The sequence below is a fragment of the Myxine glutinosa genome, chromosome 6 (assembly GCF_964187855.1).
Source record: "Myxine glutinosa chromosome 6, kmMyxGlut1.1, whole genome shotgun sequence".
NCBI classification, from domain to species: Eukaryota; Metazoa; Chordata; class Myxini; order Myxiniformes; family Myxinidae; genus Myxine; species Myxine glutinosa.
Genome location: NC_136266.1, coordinates 58,848,886 through 58,867,854, shown reverse-complemented (window position 1 = coordinate 58,867,854; position 18,969 = coordinate 58,848,886). Strand labels below are relative to the sequence as shown.

At 39.1% G+C, this 18,969-nt stretch overlaps 1 protein-coding gene across 3 annotated transcripts in view; it reads right to left on the bottom strand.

The window, feature by feature from the left end:
- LOC137429836 (WD repeat-containing protein 76) overlaps window positions 1-18,969 on the bottom strand; it is a 216,844-nt gene that overhangs the window by 34,908 nt on the left and 162,967 nt on the right. The window lies entirely within an intron of this gene.

Here is an 18,969-nt window from a genome sequence, read left to right as displayed (position 1 = left end):
GAGTAATCCACTGGCACATCTGCAAAAACTTCAATATCCCAGTTCTAAAAAACTCAGGGAAACATGAACCGAAAGCGATTGAAAGCAAGGACGTAATGCTCATGTAAGACCCGATGATCACATCGAGCGTGAACATAGAAAACAAAGCCTTGTGACTGCACATAGTGCAGTGTTCTGAGGTACTGAGGTGATAGTACTGAGGTACAAAAAAAAAGAAAAGAAAAGAGGGCAATGCTAATTGAGATGTCAATACACAGCAATTTTGGCCTAAACAACACAGAAATTGAGAAAATGACCAAATATCAAGATCTCAAAAACGAAGTTAAAATATCTTGGAGGCTGAAGAGCAGTGGGAATGATGAACATCTTACAAAATTACAACAAACCATCTTACAAGATGATCTTACAAGATGATCAATGATCAATCAAATGATCAAAGATGATCAATTACAAGGAGATCTTACAATCCATCCCTGGGAATATTACAACAAACGAACTACATTTGATTTGATGATCTTTTCATTTTTTAAAAATCTTATTTGATTTTTTATCTTATTTGATTTTTTTGATTACATTTGATGATCAAAGATCAATTACAATGAGATCTTACAAGTCATCCCTGGGAATATTACAACAAACGAACTACATTTGGAACTTGTCTGGGCCACGGTGACGATGCCAAGGGCTTTCAGAACAAAACTTAACAATAGAACTTCAGTTTGGTCCATGAATCGTGATCCCTTACTGAAATGGAGATGGATACTTGGAGACCTGGGAGGATCCTGTTACACCTTCTGAAACCCACATATGGAGAGAACACCCGACAGACAATACACACTACACACCATAATGCTTTATTGATCATGGTTACCTTTACAGAAAATGTGACAGGAAAACAAGCAGTGAAATAAAATAAAAGTGGATAGGGGGAAATATCTCCATCCTTGATGTCTCAGTATTTATTGGATGGAGTATCAATGTACATTGTACATTTAAATGAGCACGTACCATTATTAATAATCAACAACAAAAAAACAAATTACAAGTCAATTTAGTTGGAAAAACGACAACATATTTTGATTGAATATCATGGCAACGCCTTCACAATTCGGAGTATTCAATATTTTAGTTCCTGAAGAAACGGTATCCTCTCCAACAGAACCAAAACTGTAAGCAGACTGAAAAGTTTCGGATTTTGTTGGCCCAGCTTGAGAAGGTTCAGCATGACATTTTGTGAGAGAAATGGAGAACACCGTTGCTTCTGGTTGAAGAAAGCTTGGATTTGATGACGACTTTCAAATGACTTTCGTGACAATTAATGCTGCCTTTTTAGAAGAATCCAGAAAGAAGAATACTGGTGGACCCTGCTTTAGATTTCCAAGATATACCTTCGTCGTTGCATTCTAGGAGATATAAGGTACTGGATATTACAGCTATTCCTCCAGCTTGGTTGCAATCTCCTCACTGCAAAGGAAAATAATTCTGATCACAAATCACAATCACATGTTGGTTGCCATTAAGTGCATTAAAACCTTTGCTTGCCACAATAAAAATAACCAATAAATAGACCTAGCCATATCATCAATGGGTGAATACAATTTAATTCCCCTGTAGAAACGTGTGGTGAACAATAAATATTGGCTCACTAATACCGACTACAGTTGTTACCTCTGCCACAAATGGTGGATGGAGGTTATGTTTTCACCCCTGTCTGTTTGCCTGTGCTTGGTTGTGAACAGGGTATCTCAAAAAGTTGGAAATGGATTCGAACAAAACTTGTTGGACAGATTGGGTGTGTGACGAGGCCGTGGACAATATCTTGGATGGCATAAATGGGATATTCACATCCATAAAGTGCACCTGTGAGAAGGAGATAAATGGATCCATATTGACACGTGACCAATGCTGATTGGAGTAAAAATCACCACAATAATGCCATAAACATTACAATCATGGCTTACTATTAGTCAGTTAACCCTTAGATCGGATTAGCTGCTGTGCATGAGACTTTTGAAACGCTGCTTTGTGATTGGTCATCCAAGCAGAGCCCACCCCCTCATTAGCATTTATATGGGAGGGAAATTAAGGGGTTTTTTGGGGGTTTTTTTTTTTTTAAATCCTGAGGAAGGTCAGCAGATGCACGTACCGCGTGTTGTTCAACGAACCGTCGAGGGAAACAATTTTATCTATCTATAATTCCAGTAATCTCTGTACGTTTGTACGTTTGTCTGTGACCGCTGTTTCTCGACAACCACGGGTCCGATATACTTTTAACTTGCCAGGTATATTGCTGGGGACCCGAGGATGTGCCTTTTCAAGGTTTCATATTAATCGGACAATTACTTACCGAGCTATGTCCAAAAAACGATTCAACCAATCAGAGAGCAGCGAACTATCGCGTGTGCCGAACGTGGCGGACACACTCTGCCTCGGATGGCACATTTGAGAGCGTATTCATTTATTTCACGTTTGCAAACTATGTTGGCGTTAAACTATGTTTTAAAACTAATAAAAACGAATTTGCGATTCATTCGCTTTCCTGCGCGTTTGTGCACGCGATGGCGATTTCTTTAGCAAACTCCGGAAGCCGTTCGCTTTGGACCAAACCATTTCATGTAAATAGAGGGGGGGGATTGTCACCACTCGCAAGCCGTTCGCTTTGGACCAAACCATTTCATGTAAATAGAGGGGGGGGATATAATTTTAGATATATATATAGTACGGGCATGCCCTAGTTTGTTTGATTTTAACAGTCAACATCCACATTATGGATCATTCTTCCACTCCCAACCACAAAGCTTTACTTTGTATGTATGTATGTATGTATGATTGTATGTATGCATGTATTTATGTATGCATGCATGTATGTCCCTTCCAACAGCATTTTGCTCGTTTATCCCATTAAAAATTCGTTTTTTCTGCAACCGTTTGTCAAAAATACATCAAAAGGGGCAGGGAGACAAATACATCACATGACAGAATAAGTGGCAGACAAAAGTTATTTCAGTAACACCTTCCTGGTTAACCCGTAGATCAGTTGATTCAATCACAAGAATGCATTCATGGGTCAAATTGACCCGGGATTTGTTGGGCAGGTTATTTTTTTGATTTTTGATTTTGTTATAAAAAAAACAAAAGAACAAAACGCAAATGCAATTATCTCAATTGTTGTAGTCATTGAGGTGTTTTGTTTAAAAAAAAGTGAAAAAAAATTCTCCTACCCCCATGAACACTTAAGTCGGGTCTTTTAGACCCGGCATGATTTTTGTTTCTCTATATTCTATAACTTTGTGATAAAAAATTTTTTTCTTTGCATGACCTTTCATATGTGCTTCAAATAAAGGGTAATAAAAAAATGTTCCTGTGTATTCTTTTTTTGTCTTTCAGGATTGAGGGGAAAATGTCATGTAAAAAACATCACAATAACGCATTAATGGGTCAATTTGACCCGGGACCAATAGGATTGTTTCGCGATACAAAACATTTTTATGCATGACCTTTCATATGTGCTTCGAATAAAGGGTTATACATATTCCTGTGTGTGTTTTATTTATTTTCCCTTTCAGGATCTTAACCCTAACGCTAACCCTAACAGCTAACCCTAACCCTAACAACTCTAACACCCCACCAACTACCCTAACAGCTGGGGATTGTTATGTAGCCTGTCAACTGTGTGTAAAAATAAAAATTTCCTGAGATCCTGAACGAATAAAAATAAAAACATCAATGCCACTTCACCGAGGCCCAAATCTCCAACACTGATTGAAGCAAAATGAATCAATTAAGTAATGAATCAAAAAACAAAAAATACTGTTTTTGCCAAAGTATTTTCTCAGCATTGCGCCACAATTTCACATTCGTAGCTCAAAGGATGGCTGAGATATCGCCCAGACAAACAAACAAGAAAGAAAAAGAAAGAAACCGGAGTGAAAACCGAGTACAGTAATACCCCGGCCTACTTAATTGGTTCCATAAGCCGTGACGTAACTCGGTTTTTGACGTAAACCGGGCGTAATGTCTTAAAAATGCCTTAAAATGAAGACAAACACCGTAATTCGTAAAACTAGAGTAAATAACTGGAGGAGGCTGCGGCTTCGCCTGACAGGAGTAATACCTTGTCAGTGGACTCACTCCTATTGAGGAGTGGTCCTCTTGTATGATCATGCATTGTGGCCCTTCGGGGTCAGGATGCATATGTTTGAATGACCATGTGCTTCAGCCTTGGGGTTGAGGTGCATGTGTAATGCTAATGGGACAGTCTTGATAGACGGTGAGCTTTGGCCGTGGGGTCAAGGTGCACGTCCAAGGCTGTTCAAATGTTTGATTTTTTAAAACCTTTTTTCATCGTAAAAAAGGCGTCTCATAAGAAGGCGGCTTCGCCCTGAATCTTTGCCGCTCCCCGTCGGGAGTCCCTCCGTTGTTTTCTATCGGTCGGGTCTTCTCCTCGAACGGGGTGACCGGCACGTACGTGTCGACCGTGAGCTGGCTTGTGTGCCGAGTGGTTCCGCGGCCCGCTTCACCACGGCGTGCTTTACCCAACGTGTCCGAGCAGTTTCACCGGTGGTCGTGTCGTGTCTGTGACGAACGAACGAGCTCAGGGTTCCGTGAACCCGGCTGCCCGGGGATCGACGCTTGCCTCCGAGTCGTAGGCATGCCCTGTCTTTTCTCGAGCGGCCGAAGTTGCTTGCTTCTTTATTTTTGGACGATGCAATATCCGCAGAAACGACGACGTACAGGCAGGCATTTGCAAATCCATGCACATGTGCACATGCACACGTCGATCGGTTCGTCGACGCCGGATGCCGGCGAGGTGCCAGACGAGGCACCCCGGCTCGAGGCATGACACGGTCGTTCGTTTCACATGGGCCATGGGCCATGGGGCCTGACTAGTCGCGGACATTGCACACACTGCACGGTGACGTGACGTCTGCCACGGACGGTCGTCCGAGCCGGCATCTTCATGTTTCGCCGTTGCCACGTTACGTTGGTTGTTTTACACAGTAAAGGAATAATCACAAAAATACCAGCGAAAGGCAAAGCAAGCACGCGACCGCAGCACAGGACAAAATGCATATGGCGTCGCCTTTGTTTTGAATGAGAACCAACAGCTACGCCTACATACAGTATACTGTACGTACATTGTAAAATATTTTTTATGTGCTTTTTATTGTATTTTAAATTGTTTTTTAGCTTCTTTTATTGTTAATTTATGTACTGTTTTATTTATTTTAAATATATTTTTAAGGAAAAATTATTTTTTTTCACGTCCATAGGAGTGACGTAAAGTCGCACATAATGACGTTCGCTGAACTGAAATTTACTCTAGAAGAGTGGCGTAAAGTCGGATTTGACGTAGGTCAAAATGGCATAAAACGGGGTATGACTGTACTCCCTTTCATCGTGCGTCATCGCCGGGCGCTCTTCGGTGCCCGGCAATGATGTCATACAGCACCTGGACATGAAATATGAAGAGCGATGCACAAAAATTTACGACAAAAAAGGCATCAAGATATTGCTACAAAAATGAGAATTTCTGTATTTTGGTTTGATGGAATGGTTGATGATGTAATTATTGTTATGCAGGGACTGTAGTGCAGCAGATAAACACAAAAATTGTGCATTTTATGAGAAAAGCATGAAATTTTTAACATAGTTAGTGCATACCATAAGGTTTATTTTCAGATGTGGAGGGAAGTCAAATTTGACCTCTGAGAACCGTGAGAGGTCAAATCCAAAATGGCCACCAGTCCACCGAGTCTAATGTTCAAACGCGCTTAATTTTGGAACCAAATAGTGTAGAAAAACATTGTAGGTGTCATTTCCAACTAAATTGGGGATGCCCAGAGGTGAATGATGCTTTCAATGAACTCCTAGGCATGCCAAGTGAGGTCAGTGAAGGTTCAATGTTACTGCTTGAGCGATTTGTGGTGCTGATGTACGATAGAGCCAGTGAGAGCACGGAAGTGAATGATGCCAGGAAACAGCTCTTCACACAGAAGTGTAGAACTCTAGAGAACATTCCTCCAACCCAGGTAACACTCAAGCAGCACATCAAGCGCACTTGCTACCAAGCCAACTGTTGTAACCAGGCATTGGTCATGGATCCAGAGATGCCAGACCCACCTGACTGGGGCTGGACAAAGGAGACAACTGGGTGGCAGCCTCTTTGGACCACTCTTCCTGAAGCATCAAAATCGTGCCATGAATTGATCGACTGTGGCTGCAGGAAAGGGTGCACTGGACGCTGCATGTGTGCCAAAGCTGCATTCAAGTGCACTGCACTGTGCTTCTGTTCTGGAGACTGTTAGATTTAGATCATTACCAATTTTCATCATTGCACTTGATTTAATGTAAGCTTTGGTGGACATACTTGGTTAACTACAGTTATTTTTTCAGAGGTTATTGCATCATTCCTTGCAATGTAAACACTTTTTTTTCATCATTTCTGGTCTTTGGGTGTTCTGTACCTATCCCTGCACCTGAAAAAATAAAGTTTTAAAAGTTCAAATGAACTTTTTCCAATAGCAGTTCCAACTGCAGTATCATAAAAATAGATATTTAACGTAATTTGACCTTGACCGTGACCTAAATGCATGTCCTTGAGTTCTGGCGATCTCAAAAGTATCACCAAATGAATGGGCATCCCCAATTTAGTTGGAAATGACACCGATAAGCGCGTTTGAACATTAGACCCGGTGGACTGGTGGCCATTTTGGATTTGACCTCACGGTCCTCAGAGGTCAAATCTGACTTCCCTCCACATCTGAAAATAAACCTTATGGTATATACTAACTATGCTAGAAATTTCATGCTTTTCTCAAAAAATGCACAATTTGTTAAAATATGAGAGCTTATCCGCTGTACTACTAACACTATTACATTATTACATGCACCATTATTATTGTTCTGTCAGAATTGTTTAGTATATGCATTATGCAATGTTAGTCAAGTAAAGACAAGAAATGCGAACTAGGATAATAACTGTGGGGGAAAAGAAGGCAAGTAAATACCAACTCACCATGGGTTAGCAGTCATGATTGTTGGACAATGGTATGGCTGGGTGGATGAGTTAGGATTTTCCCCAAGCAGGTGGATCTATGTCCAAACACGTTGTGATCTTGGAGCCACGGGTAGTCGTGTAATTGGCCCTTGATCGATGAGGGGCATGCCTGCAACACAAGCCATAAAAAGACAGACGACACCAAAGATAATATAGAGTGGGCGAGCTCATCATGGAGAAGACGTGCTGGTGAAGTCGCATCACTGTGATCACATCACCAAGCAGTGATATGCACAGCAGGATTCTCCCTGCCAAACGAGGATGCTCTCAGACGTTCGCCTTAATCAGAGCCTCGGCTTCAATCGGGCCAAACCCAGTTATTTGGAGCAACCTTGGTTGGAGCACACTGTTTTGTCAAGTATTGGGTAGTCTTGTGGGGCTATGTAACGTACTGTTGAATCCCAGAAACAAGGTGAAGTGTTTCCAGTGGTGAGGCCAACGTTGTGGATCAAAACCGGTACACTTTGCAGAGGAATGAAATAACGTTTCTCAACAGCCATCTCAATGTGACGACATGAATGATCGTTTTAAGGCTATTTTCCCGCTAAGGGGGGTTAGCGTTGCAGGCCCCATGACCTCATGGTTCCCTTTTTGAGGCAATGTTTTTATGGCCTGGATGCCCTTCCTGACGCCAACTCTTAGTCGCCTCTTACGGTGTGCAGGGATACGGTGTACCTATTCTAAATCGGGGTACACACTGGGATCATTCATCCCAGAAAGCTGGTACTCAATTTGCCGACCTCGGAAGGATGACACGCTGAGTCATGAGTCAACCCCCCTGGCGTTAATTCAGCAATCGACCGGGATTCAAGCTCAGGATCCTAGGATCCCAAGCCAGCACCCTAACCGCTAAGCCAACACCAGGCTTCAATGTGACCACATAGCGACTGCTTTTTCTTTTGTACATGTTAAAGGCTACAGGCACAGACTATATAGCCCTCATCGAGGCCAGGCCTTGAATAAAAGAGAAGAAACGTGTACGATGAAAAGTGTATGGTGTTTGGTTGCGAGAAAGAGATTGAAGCTCGCCCAGCAGCTGTAGTTTGAGTGAGACAGCAAGTAAGACCAGCAATCCTGACACAGAGTGAATAAGATGTGTTATGGATTCGTCACTTCCGCTGTTGTGGTTTTCCTCCACTTGTAAGATTTCTGATTCTACATACTATTATTGTCTTCAAAGGTTTATTGTTTATGAACAGTTATTAAAAGTTAAAAAGGTTACCTTAAAATGATACAGGAACCCAAACCGGAAGACAAGGAGGAAGAGGAGGAGGCGGTGAGAAAAGTCGGAGAAGAAGCTGGTTGCTTTGCGTTCTGGATCGAACGTTGTCGAGCAAGAGACAAGTGAACTTTGGGTTTCCTGGAAAGGGATTCCGCGATAGAGTTGTTATCGCTGTGACTGATCAAACTTGCGTGTCAGGTTGGCGTTGGATTCGGAGGAACCATCGTCGTGTGATTACGTCTCAAGTACGAGCCGTCCGCCATTTTGACTCATGCGCTTCGCGCGTCGAGCAAACTTTCCTTGCTTTGTCAACCGTTTCCACCGCGTTCAGACGTATCTGTGGTGTGTGTGTGCACAGTGCACACAGGCTTCTGACGATTACTTTGCGGCTCGCCAACCGTGAACAGTGAAAGTTCGTACCTGGAGGGGGGCCTTTGGATTTCCCAGTCGCCGCAAGTGCGCCTTTGTGCCACTTTAACCACGTGACCCTTTTCTCCGCTTTGGGTCGCGTGCGCCTTGGTGCTGTTTTGGGCGGCGTGTCTGTGCCTGCCCTCGGAATGAGATTCTGGTTTAGAGTCGACATCGTTCCGTTGATCACTGGAGGGGACCAACTGAGCTCGAAGACGGGAATATAGAGACATTGGGGAAGGTTCTTTCCACTCACTTGGAACACTGTGAGTTACTTTATGCATGCTAGCTGATGGAATAGAGAGTGCACTCTTAATTGTCATTTGTGGTAATGTTATTCTTGTGTGATTTATAATATATTATTGGTTTGTTCGTAATCATTGGTGTTGTTTCCTTATTGATTTCGACACGGAAATATATATTTTTCTGCCGTGATTCCTCCCGGGGTTCGGAGGTATACCGAGACCAGGAGGTCGGGGAGGAACACGTAACAGATGGTTCCGTGTACCACTTTAACGCTCCAAAGCCAGGACGGTAGAACTACCCTGTGTTACGGATTCGTAACTTCTGTTGTTGCAGTTTTCACCCCACTTGACATATTTCTGATATTATGTACTATTATTGTTCTCAAAAGGTTTATTATTCATGAACAGTTATCTAAAGTTAAAAAGGCAAACTTTAAATGATACCGGAAACCGAACCGGAAGACGACGGCAGAGAAGAGGAAGAGGCGTGGCAAGCAAAGTCGGAGAAGACGCGTGACGTCGAGGCTCCGTAGCGAGCGTGGTCTACCGAAAGTCGCGAGGGAATTTTGAGTTCCTTGAAAGGACATCCGGCGATAGGAATTATCGCTGGAATTGAGAAATCTGCGCAGTCAGGTTTGGGTGCTGAGATTTCGACGAATCCTCGCCTAGTCGCATCGACTCAAGTAAGAGCCGTCGGCCATTTTGAACCTCGCGCTTCGGACACCTACAAAGGTTTTGCTTCGCGTCAGCTTTACCCCAACATCCTACCGTCTATCGGGGATGTGTGTGTGCGACCGCTTCGTCTCCAATTACATTGCGGTTTGCTGATTGAGCTGTGAACGTGCACGTCTGGAGGGGGCCTTTGGGACTTCCCATCCCGCTGCCAGTTTACCTTTGGTTTGGACCACGTGACTGTCTACGCTTTGCCTACGCTTCATTACTCGCCTCATCGTCTCATCACTACTCGCTGGAGGGGATCACCTTGTAGTTATAGAGACATTGAGGAGGGTTCTTTTTCACACACTGGGAACGCAGTGAGTTACCTTATGCCTGTTAGCTGATGGTACCATCATAAGATGTATGAAGTGTACTTTTGATTGCTATTGCATTGGTTGTACCGTTATTCTGGTGTGATTTTCAATACAATATTTGTTTGTTTATAATCATGGGTGTGGTTTCACTATTTATTTCTAACCAAGAGTAACGTATTTTTCTGCCGTGGCTCCTCTCGGGGTTCGGAGGTATACCGAGACCAGGAAGTCGGGGAGGAACACGTAACACCTGGATGGTTGCTGTCTCCAACCTACTACCTAAAAACGCTGCTGTGGTTTCAAAATTAAAAGATTATTCCGATGTATGTGAACTTTTGCATTTGTGTATTTGCTTCATTTAGACCCTAACTGGGGGTGGGTGTCAATGATCTAAAGTGGTCTAAGAGGTCAAAATGGCTAAGGGTCTAAAGGAGGTAGGGTCTAACTCTAAAGAGGGAGTAAGGGTCTAACTGAAGTGTGCAGGGTCTAAAGTGTGGAAAAAGCCCACTTCCGCTTCCTCCAGCGAGGAAGTGTTCTTCCGAGCTCTCACGTCATCAAAGATAAGCATTTTCCCAATCGTGTTTTTGTCAAATTTCTACTGGTTATTTTACTGTGTATGTGTTTACAGTGTGTTTCTAGTTGGATCTCGGTTTGTAAATCGTGCAAACTTGTGTGTAAATTAGTTGTTTTGTTCACGCCGCATGTGGGGCCTGGTCCCTTGAGGCTTCCCGTCGCCTCGTCGATCTTTTCAAATACAAGTTCATTCTTTCGCTGAATTGCTTTTTTTTCTTCTATGATCTTCTTTTCACCCCCGACCTCCCCTGAACATCTTACCCGTTGTTTAAAGCCTTAAATCCACCCCCCCCCCACCCCCAAAAATCAGAATAATAATTTCCTTCTCTCCTCGCGGCTCCCCCACCCGCTACCATGTGTTGTCTCGACCCGCCCGCTTTATCTCCTTTTTCATCTACCTCTCCAGCCTGTGCTCACCTTTCCAATTCTAGTTTTCACCATACTCAATCAACCCTTTCTCTTTCTTTCTCAGATCCATGTCCTCACTTTAGGGAATTTTCCCAGATCCTTTTCATGGTTTTGTTGGAAAATATTTAAACTTCCTCTTGCAGTGTTGTATTCAGCGGTATATTACAACATGCTCTTCTTCTTGCTATTTAAAAGGCTGTCTTCAATTTCCTCATCAAATCATTCTATTTAAAAAAAAAAAAAAATTAAATCTCTTACAGTTCTCCTTTCTACATTCTCTAAACTCACCTTTATTCCACCGCTCCTCTAACGTTTTCAAATGGATCTCTGACTTGCAAATCACAATAGACCCAGTTTGTAATGAATGTTCGTTTTTCATTCATCATCCAACAATTTCTAAACTCCCCCCATCACCCCTCCCCTTCAAAACTCCATAATTAATTAATTAATTAATTAATTACTTAATTAATAAATACAAATAAATAATAATAATAATAATAATAAAAAAAAAAAAAAAAAAAAAAAAATATATATAAATAAATAAAAATAAATAAAAATACATAAAAATAAATAAATAAAAAAATATATATATATATATAAATAAATAATAATAAAAAATAAATAAATAAATATATATATATATATATATATATATACAGTGGAACCTTGACTTACGAGTTTAATTCGTTCTGTGACCGAGCTCGTAACTCAATTTGCTCGTTTCTCAAATCAAATTTCCCCATTAAAATGCATTGAAATGCTATTAATCCGTTCCAGCCCGCCAAAAACCACACCAATTTTTTTTTAAATATGCAGTATATATAAAAATATCTCGCGCTTTATATTTCACCTGTATGCAGCATACAAGTTGGCAGGATGGCCTGGACTGGAGGTACGCACACTTGACTCTAAACTGTCCAGCCTGGGTTTGAATCCCGACCCAGCTATAACCTGTCATGTCGGTGTTTCACAGGCAGGGTGATTCATCAATGTGTGTACCGCTAAACTGGGCGCCCCGTTTGCGTCCCATTAGTTGTTGGATGTTAAGGATCTCACCGTGTCTTCCACAAAGAGAAGGCGAGCTATCGCCGGCACTCTGAACAAGTTGTGGCCTGGCATGCTCTTCTCCTCTGCCGTTATATACGTCCTCCTCGGCATCTTTTTCCAGAAGAGCCCTGTCTCGTCACAGTTGAAGATTTGCTGGGGGATGTATCGTTCGGCTTCTATCAGTTCGGCAAAAGTTATAATAAAATCTTCAGCTGCCTTCACATCTGCCTCACCAAGTCGACAACACGCACACCTCGCTCATGTTTTTCGACGATTGCGTGTTTTATATCCAAGCACATCATCCTCTTCTTCTTCTCAGTACTGCCCTTGGCACTCAATTACTTAGGACCCATGGTTAAAACTAAGAAATTTTCCAAAATACCAACATGCGAAAACAAAACAGCAGCGATATACGGCAGATAAGATAACCACGTGACCGGAACCCACCTGGTGGCGGGTGGCGTAAGCTCGTAACTCAGATCTCGGCTCGCATCTCAAAGCAATAAACCGCCCGAGCGACGGCTCGTATCTCGGAAAACTCCTAAGTTGGTGCACTCGCAAGTCAAGGTTCCACTGTAGTAGGTGATAAATGTTGCTTCTGGGACACCTCCGTTTAACATGGGAAATCCCTATCTAATGTCATTTACCCCCCTGTTTTAAAAAAAATCATAAACACCTCTATTTCTCCCTCTATGAACCTATAATCCTTCTCGCCTTATGAACCTATAATCCTTCTCGCCTTATGAACCTATAATCCTTCTCACCTTATGAACCTATGATCCTTCTCGCCTTATGAACCTATGATTTTCTTCCTTTATGAACCTATAATCCTTCTAGCCTTATGAACCTATGATCATTCTCACTTCCATGTAATTTTTACCCTATTCCCCCCACTAGCCCCTTAATGTAGTTCCTTAGACCACTCTACTAATGAGCCTATAAATATATTATCTCTTTCTAACTTTTTTAAGAGTTCCATTCTCCTATATAACTCATCCCCATCAAGTATATTTATAAAGTATACAGGTTCCTTAACCTTTTGTTGTGAAAGTATAAAGTGGTATGTTTCACGGAGGGTTCTTGTTTGACCTCCTCCTCTCCCACATACCATTTTAAAATTATAATATTTATTATCCGATTGATAACCATTAAAGTTCTCACTCCACTCTAATATATTTTTCTTCCCGCCCTCCATTACCCCACTTAACAAATGAATACGTTTATCCGTCTTGAGAACCTTCTGACCAGTGATTCTCTCAACCTCTTGAATCTGATATTTTTCACATTCGTTATGTTTTCCATTTATATACCAAGGTTGATTACACCTCCACTCTTTAGTCTGGTTGATACTTGGTTCTATCATTTATATAATAGTAAAAAAGGTGGCGGTAGCCCGTTAAAATCCCTAACCCCCCTTTTTAACTTATCACTTATATATATATATATCTTATATACTTATATAACCATAAGGGAGACGATCAATTCCATTTTCTAAAATAAACCTCTTATCATCAAAAGCCCCCAATGCTTTCTTATGTGTGGGCGGGGTCTGTGTGGGTGTGGTCTGTGTGGGTGTGGTCTGTGTGGGTGTGGTCTGTGTGGGTGGGGTCTGTGTGGGTGGGGTTTGTGGGTGGGGTCTGTGTGGGTGTGGCTTATGATTTTTTTTTTTTTTTTTTTTTTTTTTTTTTTATTACTACTAATTAAATTAGCTAATCTGGGTGGATGAAAGTATGGATGGTTGTTGTTTAATGAATTATCAGTTTTGTTTTTTGTAATTCTTGTGAGTAAAATGAACCCAAGATTTCTTCCCAATTCATATCATATAATTTGTAAGTCCAAGGCATAGTATCCATTACATCAACGATTTTGAATAATTCATTAGTCCATCTCTTTGTATAACCTTTCTCAAAATGACTTTTCCATCTGTATATTCTTACAATATCACCAACTTTGAACTTGGGATTTCTCAAATTAATCTCCTTTTCATATTCTAATTTTGTAAATGTTTCTGATGGTTTTGATTTTGTTGATGAATGAACTGTATTATTGTAATTATCTACAATATCCTGAATAAAATACACCCATTTTTGGGAACCGAGTTGTGTGAATTTTTTATATAATTTCTCTTTTAAAGTACGATTAAAACGCTCAATAACAACTGCTTTTCCTTCATTAAAGGTGCTGTATAATTTAATACCCTCCCCCTTAAGAAATTTCATAAATATTTTGTTATAGAACTCTGTTCCCTCATCGGTCCACAGTTTCTTTGGTTTTCTTTTACTTTTATTAAATATCTGTTGGAAGGCTAACTTCAGAGTATAACCTCTCTTGTTTTTCAAAGGAACAACCCAAGCAAATCTACTCCTCAAATCAATAACGGTTAAAGCATACTTGTATCCCTTATCATTTTTTAGTTCGATTAAATCAGCGGACCATATGTGGTCGGTGTATTTAGAATAAACTTTCCTTCTTTTAAACTTTGTGATTATAGGTTTATGTAATTCATCAGCCAAAAGCTCCTCAGTCTTGATGACATCATGAGAGCCTAATAGTTTTTTGAGGGTGAATAACCAAGGCCAAGTTTCAATTTAGCATTTATCAAATTTCTCACAATAAACCTATCAACTTTCTCTCTCAACGTTGGATTTTGTATCAAAGACAAATTATACAACATTTCTCTGTCGGCTTTATGTTTTTCAGTCAATGTAGTGGTTTTCCCATAAGCAATATCATGCTTCATACACACTTCATCAACCCTATTTGTAGGTTTAGACCAAGGTTTAGGATTGTCAGCCTCATCTAATCTTTTATCCAAGTTTGTTCCTGGGCCACAGAAAGAATACCCTGGAAGGTGTAATTCCCCTGGAATTCCAGTTGTTGTAAATTTGCTACCTGACAAAAACTTTTGTATGTCTCCTCCACTTTTAGGAGAGATGAATTGACACTTTTTAGAACCACACACTTGACATATTCCTTTTTGATAAACTCTATTATTTTTAGCTTTAACATAAGAGATATTTTTAGATTTAGTTTTCTTTTTACATTTGAGACAATAACTCATATTTATTTATGAGAAAAAGTTCTACATAGTGCCAAAACCTTTTTGGTTTTCAACATATACATTTCTATCTTGATTTTTAAAACATAAAGAATCCTTAGAAATGACTTCACTCTCTCCTCCATTTATTTACAAATAAAACTAACTAAAGTCAATAACACCAACATCATCAACTATATGTTGTATATCTGCGCTCTGAATTCATTATAGCAAATTTAAAAACCAATAAGTTCGGAAGAGTCATTAATTCTTTATTTTCCTCTTCAGTGCGTTGAGATTTATTTATTTGTCGTAATACCTTCAATCTTTCATTAATCTCAGGAATGGTCATATTTTTATATTTTTCCTCCCTCTCCTCCTCCTCCTTTTTCTCCCTTTCCTCCCTCTCCTCCTTCTCCTTTTTCTCCTTTTCATCCTTCTCCTCCTTCTCCTTTTCCTCCCTCTCCTCCTTCTCCCTTTCCCCCTTCTCCTCCTTCTCTCTTTCCTCCTTCTCTTCTTCAACTCCTTCCTCCTTCTCTTCTTCAACTCCTTCCTCATCCCTTGCTACCCTTGAGTTTGAACCCCAAAGAATATTATACATATACTCATCTGGATTTTGAGATATTCTTGTATCTATAATTATTTTTCTCATAATAGGATACCAATAAGATTTGTTGACGATTTCTAAAAGAGTTTTATATTTCATAACTTTGAGAAGTTCATTTTTATTTAATATTTTAAACAAGTCTCTATTTGTGGGTTTAACAATATCAGTATAAGGCCAGTTTTTAATGACAAAATTCCCATGTATATGCTCCAAATCATAAGGTATGTAATACCGAGCACCCTTTTCTTGTAGGTATCCTTGAATACAAAAATTATAATTCTCTTGTAGTCTTCTTCCTGCCATTTATGTATCAGAAATATATGTGAGATTAATATTATGACAGGTAATACCACCCCATCTTCCCACTACCAAATCGGTTTGTATTCCTCGGCTTTCTATCCTTATCTCATTACCTTCCTTCTTTGTCATGCGAACCATCGCTATACTATCATATATTTTTCTTTTCTTAAAATCACGTATTTGTTGTTTGCTAATTGTACTTCCACATAAATCCTTATCTTCACCAAGTGGATAATATTCTTCTTTACGAGACTGATTTAAATCATGTAGGTCTTCTATGTTTATTGAAAAAGACCAATTATACCCTAAATCAGACATATCATACCCCCATTTATTAATTCGCATATTAACTAAATGTCCTTCTTTATAAAATTCAATTGTAAGCAGGTAGTTAAATTCAATGAGGAAAGGTGTATGGTCAGTATAACCAGGTGTTGTGGTTGTAAATTTTACTTGTTTAACAAAACGTGCTGTTTTCTTTAAAAATATATATTGTGATAAATCACTTAATCTAATTAAGTCATTCGCATCTGTAGGGTTTGGATAATTGATTAATTTATAAGTATTCTTCATATTAATATTTTTACTTACACTATATTTTTGTCGTTCAGCCTGTGCCTTTGTATAATAATTTGATAAATCAATATCCTGAGAGGATTTTCCAAAGATAGAACCATCTTTTCCAACATAAGTCATTTATATTAGATTAAAAATGATATCATAAAAATTTTCATTATTGTTGAGTTTAAATAATACATATAAACATAATTGACCACAACATTTAGAATTAATTTCTTGAACTTGAAATGTTTGATAAACACCATTCTGTAAGAATTGTATTACTTCAACAGGTGGTGGCATACCATAACTATCAAAATAATATTTATCCTGACTATTATGAATACAAACCCAATGAGAACCATTCTGTGTGTCTAAATTCATAATAATATTCTTTGTATTCTTATTTATATGTATTAATTCATCTCTCATACAAATAACCACATTATCAATTTTTAGTGTTTTACAATACTTAGCGAGTTCTATATTTGACGTTGTATTCTTTCCAAATTGTTTAAACCATTTATCCATTTATTTATGAGAAAGATACAATCCATTACCCCGTTTAGTTAGTTTAACACCCGCTTGAGCGATAGAGGAAAGCATATCTCCAACTAACAATCTAGCTTTATCAGGTAGACTTTCAAGTTTTTGAGCAAAATCTACAATTACACCACTTCCACTAATTTGTTTCTCCAACTCCTTGTTATGTCTTTCCAATTCTTTTTGAGCTTTTAGTTGTGCCTTCCTTTCGTTAGCAGTTTTTATCGCTGCTGAAATACCACCAGTCAATGCTCCCGCCGCACTTAAACCAGCAAATAAAGGAATTAGAAATGGGAGAAATCCTCCTCTTGACTTGTCTATTGAATATTTCTTTAACATAGGTTTTGTCATTTTAATTTTAAGTGATCCAACATCATTTAGTGTTTTCACCTGCTCTCTTGTGAGTAAAACATCAATTCTTACAGCTCCTTTTCTTTGAAATGTATTAACATTAATAATACAAGGCTTTTGATTTTGAATACAAGATGTTAATTTATCAAGATTGATTTGATTAACATATACCCCTACCATTTATTTATGAGAAAAAACCTATGTGATATTAATCATAACACCATTATCTGTATTAATCTGTAATTCTGTTTCCTCCAAAAGCAAACAATAAGCATCAACTTCTTCATTCTCTCCTCTTTCAATGTATAGAGAAGTATCCACTCTATTAGACTTTATAGTTTCCTTTTGAGAACTCAGGTCAATTGTGTAGATTGTATAAAGTTTTTGAAACGCAACCATATCCAAAATAGGTTCATTATTACCGTTGCTTTCACACACCTTTTGGTAAGACTTGTAGGCTTCCGCATAATCATTTTTTTCCCAATCAATTTCCAATCTATCTCGCGGATAAAATGTCCCATCAAGAGAAACCCGAAGTTGTTTCACCTTAGCATTATCACTCAGGGCATTATTCTTATTAGTACCGTCCTCTCCATCTGGTTTCTTAAAAATGAGCCATAGGTATCGTGGCTTTCCTTCAAGAACACCCAAATTCCAAGTGTAGGTAGTGTGTTCCAGTTTAACGTGTTGACATCTTCTTTTAAGGTATGATACATTTAGCGGTTTCTTTGAGTTAAGTCTTCTATTTAACATCTCTTCCGTTTTAAGATTAGGAGTATATTCACTAATATACCAACACAAATCATTAATAACAAATTTATTATTGTCGCCAAAAGCATTTTCAACCCCAAAAAGCAACCTATTTACATTATCATTCCTTTGTAGTTGAAATCTAATTTTAAGCCCATACAAAACTTTATCATAATCACAAAATCCAAATATACCTTTCAGAGGTACTGCTACCGTAAAACTATTCTCTGCTTTTGCGTCATCATTATACATTGACTTCCTTTGACTATAACCAGGGTCTGCGTTTGTTCCTGTTGACATATCAGGAATAAAACCTTCAACAGCTCCCTTACCCATTCTATCACTAAACGAATATAGTGTAAATTTCATCATTTCAGATGTAGCAGAGACATAATCAACCGCTTCAACCTCTTGTGTTCCAATATACAGGCGGACACTGTCAAACATTTTCCAGAAGAAATCATTTACGAGTGTAGCATTAGTATTATTCGCAGCCTTAGTGAATTTAAATTTACACAGCAAGAAACTATCAGCTATATTCAAGTAAGTTTGTTGATTATTTATTTCAAAACTTTTTGTTCCGTTTGAATTCCAGTCTGTTCCTGTTATAGCATTTACCTTAAAATAGTCTTCCTTTTTAGTGGAGTTTGAAATGATAATCGTATCATCCAAATCATAGATACTATCAATCGCTTCCATACTTGTATTTATATAGCATTAAAATTGTTGAAACCCTGACCCAAGTATTTTAATGATTTTTTGTCGTTCTTGTGAAGATAGTTGAGTTTTACCTTTTTTAATTTCTTTGATTGCTTGTAATTTATGAGAC